This window comes from Oncorhynchus masou, chromosome 24 (assembly GCF_036934945.1).
Source record: "Oncorhynchus masou masou isolate Uvic2021 chromosome 24, UVic_Omas_1.1, whole genome shotgun sequence".
Lineage (NCBI taxonomy): Eukaryota > Metazoa > Chordata > Actinopteri > Salmoniformes > Salmonidae > Oncorhynchus > Oncorhynchus masou.
Window position 1 is genome coordinate 117661941 of NC_088235.1, and position 13779 is coordinate 117675719.

The window sequence follows — 13779 nt, forward strand, 5'->3', positions numbered from 1 at the left end:
ACTCGATACAGGGGTAACTCACCACCCTAACTCCACTCGATACAGGGGTAACTCACCACCCCACTCTATACAGGGGTAACTCACCACCCTAACCCTACTCTATACAGGGGTAACTCACCACCCTAACCCTACTCTATACAGGGGTAACTCACCACCCTAACACCACTCTATACAGGGGTAACTCACCACCCTAACACCACTCTATACAGGGGTAACCCACCACCCTAACACCACTCTATACATGGGTAACTCAACACCCTAACACCACTCTATACAGGGGTAACTCACCACCCTAACACCACTCTATACATGGGTAACTCACCACCCTAACACCACCCTATACAGGGGTAACTCACCACCCTAACACCACTCTATACAGGGGTAACCCACCACCCTAACACCAGTCTATACATGGGTAACTCAACACCCTAACACCACTCTATACAGGGGTAACCCACCACCCTAACACCAGTCTATACAGGGGTAACTCACCACCCTAACCCCACTCTATACAGGGGTAACTCACCACCCTAACCCCACTCTATACAGGGGTAACTCACCACCCCACTCTATACAGGGGTAACTCACCACCCCACTCTATACAGGGGTAACTCACCACCCCACTCTATACAGGGGTAACTCACCACCCCACTCTATACAGGGGTAACTCACCCCCCTAACCCCACTTACATACTCTTTATTAGTATATATTTTGGTTGCCCATCCACCCCCCTCTTCGGAGGACAAAGGTCATTTTGTTTTACATTTTTGTTTCTTTTACAAATATTTTGTTCCATACTGTGTACAATAACAGTCAACAGTTTGGACACACCTACTCATTCAACGGTTCTTCTTTATTTTTACTATTTTCTACATTGTAGAATAATAGTGAAGACATCAAACTATGATATAACACATATGGAATCATGTAGTAACCAAAAAAAGTGTTAAACAAATCAAAATATATAATTCTTCAAAGTAGCCACGCTTTGCCTTAATGACAGTGTCCAACCTGTTGACTGGTACTGTACATTATTCATACACTTTACATACAGTTCAAGTCAGAAGTTTACATACAGGACACCTTAGCCAAATACATTTAAACTCAGTTTTTCACAATTCCTGACATTTAATCCTAGTAGAAATTCCCTGTCTTAGGTCAGTTAGGATCACCACTTTATTTTAAGAATGTGAAATGTCAGAATAATAGTAGAGAGACTGATTTACTTCAGCTTTTATTTCTTTCGGAAGTTTACATACACTCAATTAGTATTTGGTAGCATTGCCTTTAAATTGTTTAACTTGGGTCAAATGTTTCAGGTAGCCTTCCACAAGCTTCCCACAATAAGTTGGGTGAATTTTGGCTCATTCCTCCTGACAGAGCTGGTATAACTGAGTCAGGTTTGTAGGCCTCCTTGCTCGCACACACTTTTTCAGTTCTGCCCACACATTTTGTATAGGATTGAGATCAGGGCTTTGTGATGGCCACTTCAATACCTTTACTTTGTTGTCCTTAAGCCATGTTGCCACAACTTTGGAAGTATGCTTGGGGTCATTGTCCATTTGGAAGACCCATTTGCGACCAAGCTTTAACTTCCTGACAGTCTTGAGATGTTGCTTCAATATATCCACATAATTTTCCCTCCCTCATGATGCCATCTATTTTGTGAAGTGCACCAGTCCCTCCTGCAACAAAGCATCCCCACAACATGATGCTGCCACCCCCGTGCTTCACGGTTGGGATGGTGTTCTTTGGCTTGCAAGCCTCCCCATTTTTCCTCCAAACATAACGATGGTCATTATGGCCAAACAGTTCTATTTTTGTATCATCAGACCAGAGGACATTTCTCCAAAAAGTATGATCTTTGTCCCCATGTGCAGTTGCAAACCGTAGTCTGGCTTTTTTATGGCGGTTTTGGAGCAGTGGCTTCTTCCTTGCTGAGCGGCCTTTAAGGTTATGTTGATATAGGACTCATTTTACTGTGGATATAGATACTTTTGTACCTGTTTCCTCCAGCATCTTCACAGGGTCCTTTGCTGTTGTTCTGCGATTGATTTGCACTTTTCGCACCAAAGTATGCTCATCTCTAGGAGACAGAACGCGTCTCCTTCCTGAGCGGTATGACGGCTGTGTGGTCCCATGATGTTTATACTTGCGTACTATTGTTTGCACAGATGGACGTGGTACCTTCAGGCATTTGGAAATTGCTCTCAAGGATGAACCAGACTTATGGAGGTCTACAATTTATTTTCTGAGGTCTTGGCTGATTTCTTTAGATTTTTCAATGATGTCAAGCAAAGAGGCACTGAGTTTGAAGGTAGGCCTTGAAATACATCCACAGGTAAACCTCCAATTGACTCACATTATGTCTATTAGCTTATCAGAGGCTTCTAAAGGCATTACATAATTTTCTGGAATTTTCCAAACTGTTTAAAGGCACAATCAACTTAATGTATGTAAACTTCTGACCCACTGGAATTGTGATACAGTGAATTATAAGTTAAATAATCTGTAAACAATTGTTGGAAAAATTATGCGCAAAGTAGATGTCCTAACTGACTTGTCAAAACTATAGTTTGTTAACAAGAAATTTGTGGAGTGGTTGAAAAAATGAGTTTTAATGACTCCAACCTAAGTGTATGTAAACTTCTGACTTAAACATGATACGTTTATACATAGTATTACATGATAGGAATACAGTTTGATATACACAGTACTACATGATAGGAATACAGTTTGATATACACAGTACTACATGATAGGAATACATTTTGATACACACATTCCACAGTACTACATGATAGGAATACAGTTTGATATACACATTACACAGTACTACTGTCACCAATGATAAATCCACAATAATTGAGAATTTCAAGAAGCATTTTTCTACGGCTGGCCATGCTTTCCACCTGGCCAACCTTACCCTGGTCAACAGCCCTTCACCCCCCACAGCAACTTGCCCAAGCCCCCCCATTTCTCCTTCACCCAAATCCAGATAGCTGCAAAATCTGGACCCCTACAAATCAGAAGGACTAGACAATCTGGACCCTCTCTTTCTAAAATTATCAGGCGAAATTGTTGCAAAGGGGAGACACTCTTGACCCAAACTGCTACAGACCTATATCTATTCTACCCTGCCTTTCTAAGGTCTTCGAAAGCCAAGTTAACAAATAGATCACCAACCATTTCTAATCCCACCGTACCTTCTCCGCTATGCAATCTGGTTTCCGAGCTGGTCATGTATGTAATATCATAACTAGAGGTCGACCGATTAATCTGAATGGCCGATTAATTAGGGCCAATTTCAAGTTTTCATAACAATCAGTATTTTTGGACACCGATTTTCCGACTCCTGGCCGCAAACCTGAACCTATAGAGGACGGTCCGGTTGGGCATCTACCCTCGGTGGCAATCTGGTTCTGGACGCAGCCCCCCCTCTTCACGCTGATCCCTCCGCCTTTGAAGGACCGGAGAGTGGATCATCGCCGGAGGCTCCGGACTGAGGATGATCGCCAGAGGCCCCTGACTGGGGACCGTCACTGGAGACCCCTGACTGGGGACCGTCGCTGGAGACCCCGGACTGGAGACCGTCGCTGGAGACCCCTGACTGGGGACCGTCGCTGGAGACCCCGGACTGGGGACCTTCGCTGGAGACCCCTGACTGGGGACCGTCGCTGGAGGCTCCGGACTGGGGACCGTCGCTGGAGACCCCTGACTGGGGACCGTTGCTGGAGACCCCGGACTGGGGATGGTCGCTGGAGACCCCGGACTGGGGACCGTCGCTGGAGACCCCGGACTGGAGACCGTCGCTGAAGACCCCTGACTGGAGACCGTCGCTGGAGACACCGGACTGGGGACCTTCGCTGGAGACCCCTGACTGGGGACCGTTGCTGGAGACCCGGGCTGGGGACCGTCGCTGGAGACCCCGGACTGGGGATGGTCGCTGGAGGTTCCGGACTGGGGACCGTCGCTGGAGACCCCTGACTGGGGACCGTTGCTGGAGACCCGGACTGGGGATGGTCGCTGGAGGTTCCGGGCTGGGGACCGTCGCTGGAGGCCCCGGACTGGGGACCATCGCTGGAGACCCCGGACTGGGGACCATCGCTGGAGACCCCGGACTGGGGACCGTCGCTGGAGACCCCGGACTGGAGACCGTCGCTGAAGACCTCTGACTGGAGACCGTCGCTGGAGACCCCGGACTGGGGACCTTCGCTGGAGACCCCTGACTGGGGACCGTCGCTGGAGGCTCCGGACTGGGGACCGTCGCTGGAGACCCCTGACTGGGGACCGTCGCTGGAGGCTCCGGACTGGGGACCGTCGCTGGAGACCCCTGACTGGGGACCTTCGCTGGAGACCCCGGGCTGGAGACCGCCGCTGGAGACCCCTGACTGGAGACCGTCGCTGGAGACCCCTACTGGGGATGGTCGCTGGAGGTTCCGGACTGTGGACTGTCGGTGAAGGTTCCGGATGGTGGACCGTCGGTGAAAGTTCCAGATTGTGGACTGTCGTTGGAGGTTCCGGACTGTGGACCGTCGGTGGAGGTTCAGGACTGTGGACCGTCGTTGGAGGTTCTGGACTGTGGACCCTCGTTGGTGGTTCCGGACTGTGGACCGTCGTTGGAGGTTCCGGACTGTGAAACGTTGCCAGAAGCTCTGGACTGGGAACTGTCGCTGGAAGCTCTGGACTGAGAACTGTCGCCAGAAGCTCTGGACTGTGCGTGGTGCTGGCACTAGTGGCACCGGCCTGAAGAGACGCATCTCAAGGCGAGTGCAGGGAGGAGGCACAAGACGTACTGGACTCTGGAGGCGCACTGGACACCTGGTGCTTGGGACCGGTACAGGTGGCACTGGGCTGAAGACACGCACCTCAGGGCGAGTGCGGGGAGGAGGCACAGGACGTACTGGACTCTGGAGGATCACTGGAGGTCTCGTGCGTGGTGCCGGCACTGGTGGTACCGGGCTGGTGACACGCACCTCAGGGCGAGTGCAGGGAGCAGGCACAGGATGTACTGGACTGTGGAGGCTCACTGGAGATCTGGAGCGTAGCGCTGGCACAATGCGTCCTGGCTGGATGCTCACTTGAGCCTGGCAAGTGCGGGGCGCTAGCACAGAACGCACTGGGCTGTGCAGAAGCACTGGAGACACAGTACGTAGAGCCGGCGCAGGATATCCTGGTCCAAGGAGGCGCTGAGCCGGCACCATCCATCCTGGCCCATTCTAGCCCAGCAAATGGGAGGAGCTGGAATAGAGCGCACCAGGCTATGAATCCGAACTGGAGACACCGTGCGCATCACTGCATAACACGGTGTCTGACCAGTCACACGTTCCCCACGGTAAGCAGGAGGAGTTGGCTCAGGTCTCCAACCTGACTCCTCGTGTGCCCCCCCCCAAAAAAAATGATGGGGCTGCCTCTCGTGCTTGTCTCGTTGATACAACTCCTTGTAATATCGCCGTTCCACTTTCACTGCCTCTATCTCCTCATTAGGACAGCGATACTCCCCAGCCTGCGTCCAGGGTCCTGCTCCATCCAGAATCTCCTCCAGGTCCATTCCTCCTGAACACGCTGCTTGGTCCTTTGTTGGTGGGATCTTCTGTCACGTTCGTTATAAGGATGAGACCAAGGTGCAGCATGGTAGGCGAACATTATACTTTTAATGAATGAACACCGAAAAAAAACTACAAAACGAACAAACGAAACGTGAAGCTATACAACTAGTTCTGACAGGCAACTAAACATAGACAAGATCCCACAAACACCAAAGGGAAAATGGCTGCCTAAATATGATCCCCAATCAGAGACAACGATAAACAGCTGTCTTTGATTGAAAACCATATCAGGCCAACATAGAAATACAAAAAGCACTAGACCTACAACAACCCTAGACATACAAAAACCCTAGACAATACAAAAACTAGCGTACCCACCCTAGTCACACCCTGACCTAACCAAAATATAAATAAAACAGATATATCTAAGTTCTGGGCGTGACATAATTGTACATAACTATGACATAACATTGAAGGTTGTACAATGTAACAGCAATATTTAGACTTAGGGATGCCATCCATTAGATAAAATACGGAACGGTTCCGTATTTCACTGAAAGAATAAATGTTTTGTTTTCGAAATGATAGTTTCCAGATTCAACCATTTTAATAATGACCAAAGGATCGTATTTCTGTGTGTTATTATGTTATAACTAAGTCTATAATTTGATAGAGGAGTCTGACTGAGCGGTGGTAGACAGCAGCAGGCTCGTAAGCATTCATTCAAACAGCACTTTCGTGCGTTTTGCCAGCAGCTCTTCGCTGTGCTTCAAGCATTGTGCTGTTTATGACCTCAAGTCTATCAACTCCCAAGATTAGGCTGGTGTAACCGATGTGAAATGGCTAGCTAGTTAGCGGGGTGCACGCTAATAGCGTTTCACTTGGTGACGTCACTCGCTCTGAGACTTGAAGTAGTTGTTCCCCTTGCGCTGCAAGGGCCGTGGCTTTTGTGGAGAGATGGGTAACGCTGCTTCGAGGTTGGCTGTTGTCGATGTGTTCCTGGTTCGAGCCCAGGTAGGGGCGAGGAGAGGGATGTTGTTGATGTGTTCCTGGTTCGAGCCCAGGTAGGGGCGAGCAGAGGGATGTTGTTGATGTGTTCCTGGTTCGGAGCCCAGGTAGGGGCCAGGAGAGGGATGTTGTTGATGTGTTCCTGGTTCGAGCCCAGGGAGGAGCGAGGAGAGGGACGGAAGCTATACTGTTACAATGGCAATACTAAAGTGCCTATAAGAACATCCAATAGTCAAAGGTATATGAAATACAAATGGTATAGAGAGAAATAGTCCTATAATAACTACAACCTAAAACTTCTTACCTGGGAATATTGAAGACTCATGTTAAAAGGAACCACCAGCTTTCATATGTTCTCATGTTCTGAGCAAGGAACTGAAACGTTAGCTTTCTTACATGGCACATATTGCACTTTTACTTTCTTCTCCAACACTTTGTATTTGCAGTATTTAAACCAAATTGAACAGGTTTCATCATTTATTTGAGGCTAAATTGATTTTTTTGAATTATTATATTAAGTTAAAATAAGTGTTCATTCAGTATTGTTGTAATTGTCATTATTACAAATGCATGTAAAAAAATTGGCCGATTAATCGGTATCGGCTTTTTTTGGCCCTCCAATAATCGGTATCAGTATCGGTGTTGAATAATCATAATGGGTCGACCTCTAATCATAACTTCCATCGATAAGAGACAATACTGTGCAGCTGTATTCATCGACCTGGCCAAGGCTGTCGACTCTGTCAATCACCACATTCTTATCGGCCAACTCGACAGCCTTGGTTTCTCAAATGACTGCCTCGCCTGGTTCACCAACAACTTCTCAGACAGAGTTCAGTGTGTCAAATCGGAGGGTCTGTTATCCGGACCTCTGGCAGTCTCTATGTGGTTGCCACGGGGTTCAATTCTCGGGCTGATTCTTTTCTCTGTATACATCAATGATGTTGCTCTTGCTGCTGGTGATTCCCTGATCCACCTCTACGCAGACGACACCATTCTGTATACTTCTGGCCCTTTTTTGGCCACTGTGTTAACTCACCTCCAGATGAGCTTCAATGCTATACAACTCTCCTTCCGTGGCCTCCAACTGCTCTTAAATGCATGTAAAACTAAATGCATGCTCTTCAACTGATCGCTACCAGCACCTGCCCGCCCGTCCAGCATCACTACTCTGGACGGTTCTGACTTAGAATACGTGGACAACTACAAATACCTAGGTGTCTGGTTAGACTGTAAACTCTCCTTCCAGACTCACATTAAGCATCTCCAATTCAAAATTAAATCTAGAATCGGCTTCCTATTTCGCAACAAAGCATGCTTCACTCATGCTGCCAAACATACCCTCATAAATCACACCGATCCTCAACAACGGCGATGTCATTTACAAAATAGCCTCCAATACTCTACTCAACAAATTGGATGCAGTCTATCACAGTCAGTGGCGGTTCTAGACCATTTCAACTGGGGGGGGGGCAAGCTGGGGCCAGTTGTACTGTTAGAGGGGCCAGGTACATTAGACATTGTTGTCATATCGTTTTCTTCATTGCATTGCAGGCATTAGCAGGCAAAAGACCATGTTCCGCATTGCCACTGTAATAACGGATGTAAAAAAAAAGAACAATAGCAAAAATGTGTTATGTAAAAATGATTTCATACTCCACATTTAGGGGGGCCACAAGGGGGTCCACAATTGTTTTCACAGGGGCACTGGCCCCCCTGGCCCCCCAGAACCGCTAGTGATCACAGTGCCATCCATTTTGTCACCAAAGCCCCATATACTACCCTCCATTGCGACCTGTACGCTCTCGTTGGCTGGCCCTCGCTTCATGCTCATCGCCAAACCCACTGGCTACACGTTATCTTCAAGTCTCTGCTAGATAAAGCCCCACCTTATCTCAGCTCACTGGTCACCATAGCAGCACCCACCCGTAGCACACGCTCCAGCAGGTATATTTCACTAGTGACCCCCAAAGCCAACTCCTCCTTTGGCCACCTTTCCTTCCTGTTCTCTGCTGCCAATGACTGCAAAGAACTGCAAAAATCGCTGAAGCTGGAGACTCTTATCTCCTTCACTAACTTCAAGCACCAGCTGTCAGAGCAGCTCACAGATCATTGCACCTGTACATAGGCCATCTGTATACAGCCCATCCAACTACCTCATCCCCGTACTGTATTTATTTATTTTGCTCCTTTGCACCCCAGTATCTCTACTTGCACATTCATCTTCTGCACATCTATCACTCCAGTGTTTAATTCCTATATCGTAATTACCTCTCTCTTTGGCAAGCCGGCACTAGTAGGCTAGCTAACTAGCATGTAGCTAAGCTAACTTCCCTAACTTTTCCATAAATAAAATAAAATGCTAGGTAGCTTCCTAGCTAGCCAACATAAACCCAACATCCTGCCTCACAGTGTAATTTCAGTTCGTGATAAGGTGGACTACAATGCTTACCTTCATTACTTTGTTCTTTCTTCGATGTGAATTCTCTCCGATCAAATTATATTGGTCACGTACACATAGTTAGCAGATGTTAATGCGAGTGTAAGCGAAATGCTTGTGCTTCTAGTTTACATTCTGACAATACAGTAATATCTAACAAGTAATCTAACAATTCCTTGTCTTATCTTGTGTTGTAAGATGATGAGAGCTGATCGCTAAATTCTGTCAGTGAAGTGTGATGACAACGAAGGAGCGCAGCCTGTATCAACTTTCACGGGGTAGCAACGAGTAGGAGGGGTCTTCAGGGCGGCAGACACCCAGAACTAATGATGGTGGCATTTGTAGAGATGCAGCCTTCATATTTATACCTCCACATGTAACGGATGTAATGGATGTGAAACGGCTAGCTTAGTTAGTGGTGCGCGCTTTTGTGGAGCGATGGTTAACGATGCTTCGTCAGTGTCAGTTGTTGATGTGTGCAGAGGGTCCCTGGTTCGCGCCCGGGTATGGGTGAGGGGACGGTCTAAAGTTATACTGTTACACACACAGCATAAGGTTTAAAAGGTGTAGTGTGATCAGAGTTAACTGCGTGTGTCACGGTGAATATGTGAGAATCAGGGTCATCACCACACCTGAAGGTGTTATGTAATTGGCTGGTTTTACAAACCAATGGGTGGGTATAAAAAGGTATGCATTAACAATGTGTAATAATGGCTGCTTTGACAATGTGGAAGATTTGGCAACTGGAAGAATTCAGAGAGAGAGAATTTTCAGAGACCAGCAAGATTTTCTGGCTAATGATGATGAGTGGTTTATGGGCCGGTTCCGATTACCAAGAGCTGTTCTCTTGGATCTCTGCTCTGTAGTGGGCCCAGCTTTACAGAGAAGCACCAGGGAGATGAGGGGAGAGGGTTGAGGTCGACCAAGTGAGGGGGGGCCGTCCCCGAGAGAAGGGGACCAACCCCCGCCCATGGCAACCAGGGGACACCAATATATCGACCCAGCTCCCTACCCCAGAGATATGGGGGGAGAGAGCCAGAGATTTGAGGCAGACCCAGGGAGAGGGGGCGACCCCCACCCAGGGCAACCAGGGGGCACCAATACATCCACCTAGCTCCCTACAGAGGGCCAGAGAGGGGTGGGGCCAAACCAGGGAAAGGGGGGCGTAGACCCCCACTCACGACCAAAAGATGGTGCCACTACATCCAGCCAGCTCTCCCTGCGCAGGGAGATGGGGGAGAGGACCAGAGATCGCTGGGGCTACCACAGGGAGGGTGGGGGTGTCCCCCGGAGAGGGGTGCCGACCCCCTGCCCTCGACCCCCAGGAGGCGCCACTACATCCCACCTGCTTTCTTCACCAGGAAGAGAGAGGGGAGACAGCCAGAGAGGGGAGACAGCCAGAGAGAGGGGAGACAGCCAGAGAGGGATGAGGGAGCCAGAGAGGGGGGGGCGACCGCAGGAGAGAGGGCCCGTCCCCTGCCCGTGGCCACCATAGGGTGCTGCTAAATTCACCCGGAAAGGGCTGGGGCTGGCCCAGGGAGCCGGAGCCAATCTCAGGGCAGCACTAACGCCGCGCCATGGTTTGTTCAACAGCCTATAGGGTAATAAATTACGTTTATGCATCATAAAAAATATATATATATTCTTGTATTATTGCAGAAAATGACTTATTTGGTAAATACAGGCTGGGAAATGTTCAACGGTTTCTTCTATGAGATCATCTTCATCATTAAACCTGTTCAGCCTGTTGGGGAAGAAATGGCGTTTTGAAGTTGTTTTTGGATAATTGCCGAAAACAACTTATTTGGTAGCTAACGTCACATTTTGTGATTTTATTATGCATTTATGTATTGAAAAAAACTTCTAAAGGCTTCATAACTGCTAAATGTCATGTTAAATGACTGATATTATCTCATAGATGGAAACGTATCAGATCTCCTAAACCTGTCTTAACCTCACCTTATTTTCAGCGTTTTGTCATATTTCTTTTTGTTTTGTCATAATTTAGCAGACGTTCTGGTAATATTTAGGAAAATACATATACTGGGTCATCTTTTCCTCACAGTAACACACATTATCAAGCTTTATTAGTCTTACGACACCAATTATTTACAGGATCGATTTGTCCGCGATGGGACGGTTGAGCTGACGTTGTAAGTAACAACAAAAAAATCCCAGGACATAGACATATCTGACATGGGCAGAAAGCTTGAATTCATGTTCATCTAACTGCACTGTCCAATTTACAGTAGCTATTACAGTGAAATAATGCCATGCTATTGTTTGAGGAGAGTGCACTGTTATGAACTTGAAAAGTTATTAATCAACCATTTAGGCACATTTGGCCAGTCTTGATACAACATTTTAAACAGAAATGCAATGGTTCATTAAATCAGTCTAAAACTTTACACATACACTGCTACCATCTAATGGCCAAATCCTATATTGTGCCTGGACTGACATAAGGTGATAGAGAAAAAAAACAGGGAAAAAACACATGTTTTTTCTTTGTATTATATTTTACCAGATGTAATGTGTTATATTCTCCCACATTCATTTCACATTTCCACAAACTTCAAAGTGTTTCCTTTCAAATGGTACCAATAATATGCATATTCTTGCTTCAGGTCCTGAGCTGCAGGAAGTTAGATTTGGGTCACTTCAGGCGAAAATTGCAAAAAAGGGTCCGATCCTTGAGAAAAAATGTACTCAGTTCCTCCACATCGAAATGAATGGTGGCCAACGTGAAAATACGCTGCTGTGACTGATTTGACACTGAATCCATGATGACTCTGAAACTTTTCCAATGGGTCTCCTTGTTCTGTGGGAGGTTTGGTGTAGTTCTCATCTGGGGTACCATGTGATAATAATGCACATCCCAGAGCTGCCCATTCTGTCTCATCAATATACCCCAAAAGGCATGCAGGTATGACCTTTGACCCCCCAAGGTGGACCCATGGAGATGTCATTAACGTTACAATTATTTTACACATTATTTCATACCTCAAGTTAACCACATTGAGCTCCCTCCTATAGATGGTTATGCCAGTGATAACCACATTGAGCTTCATCCTATAGATGGTCATGCCAGTGATAACCACATTGAGCTTCCTCCTATAGATGGTCATGCCAGTGATAACCACATTGAGCTCACTCCTATAGATGGTTATGCTAGTGATAACCACATTGAGCTTCATTCTATAGATGGTCATGCCAGTGATAACCACATTGAGCTCCCTCCTATAGATGGTTATGCCAGTGATAACCACAATGAGCTTCCTCCTATAGATGGTCATGCCAGTGATAACCACATTGAGCTCCCTCATATAGGTGGTTATGCCAGTGATAACCACATTGAGCTTCATCCTATAGATGGTCATGCCAGTGATAACCACATTGAGCTCACTCCTATAGATGGTTATGCTAGTGATAACCACATTGAGCTTCATTCTATAGATGGTCATGCCAGTGATAACCACATTGAGCTCACTCCTATAGATGGTTATGCCAGTGATAACCACATTGAGCTTCATTCTATAGATGGTCATGCCAGTGATAACCACATTGAGCTCCCTCCTATAGGTGGTTATGCCAGTGATAACCACATTGAGCTCCCTCCTATAGGTGGTTATGCCAGTGATAACCACATTGAGCTCCCTCCTATAGATGGTTATGCCAGTGATAACCACATTGAGCTTCCTCCTATAGGTGGTTATGCCAGTGACAACCACAGTTATCTCTCTCCTATAGGTGGTTATGCCAGTGATAACCAAATTGAGCTCCCTCTTATAGGTGGTTATGCCAGTGATAACCACATTGAGCTTCCTCCTATAGGTGGTTATGCCAGTGATAACCACATTGAGCTTCCTCCTATAGGTGGTTATGCCAGTGATAACCACATTGAGCTTCCTCCTATAGGTGGTTATGCCAGTGACAACCACATTGAGCTCCCTTCTATAGATGGTTATGCCAGTGATAACCACATTGAGCTCCCTCCTATAGGTGGTTATGTCAGTGATAACCACATTGAGCCTCCTCCTATAGGTGGTTATGTCAGTGATAACCACATTGAGCCTCCTCCTATAGGTGGTTATCATACCAAAACATAACCCACAGACATGTACCTTAATGTAAATTGTCATGAGACTTTGCCACACCAAAGTGGGAAAATGTGTGAAATGTGTCCCTCTGGGCCATGTCTTTAATCATTGTGTAATCCAAATTTGGCTCTTAATGTGTTTTTTAAAATGTTAATTCAGAATGTATTATTGTTTTTTTTACTGTGAGAAATAAAAACCAAATTCTGTTGTCATTGATATCAGAAAAGGGTCAAACTGACTGACTGGCCGACTGCCTGAATGTTACGTTTGCTACCAAATAAGTTGTTTTCAGCAATTGTCAAAAAACAACTCCAAAACGCCATTCCTTCCCCAACAGGCTGAACAGGTTTAATGAACGTGTGTAAACACGTGCCCTAACAAGCGTTCTAATCACGTTAACACACTGGACAGGTGAAAAAATCACGTGTACAAAAATGACATTTGACACTTGAAAAAAGCAAGTGAAAAATGACAATTACAAGCGTTCAGAAGAGTCCGGGTGAAAGACGATTTTGTGACTTTGTGACTGTGCTAACTCTGGTCGAGCACCAAAACGAGCACGGCACTGATTTGATTGGCTGCTATTGACCACGTTGCTCCATCCACGCCTGTCTGTTAGGTTACGCCCTTCTGTTCTGTGATTCGCTGTTACTAAGTAACGGATTGCAAAGTATCGATTGG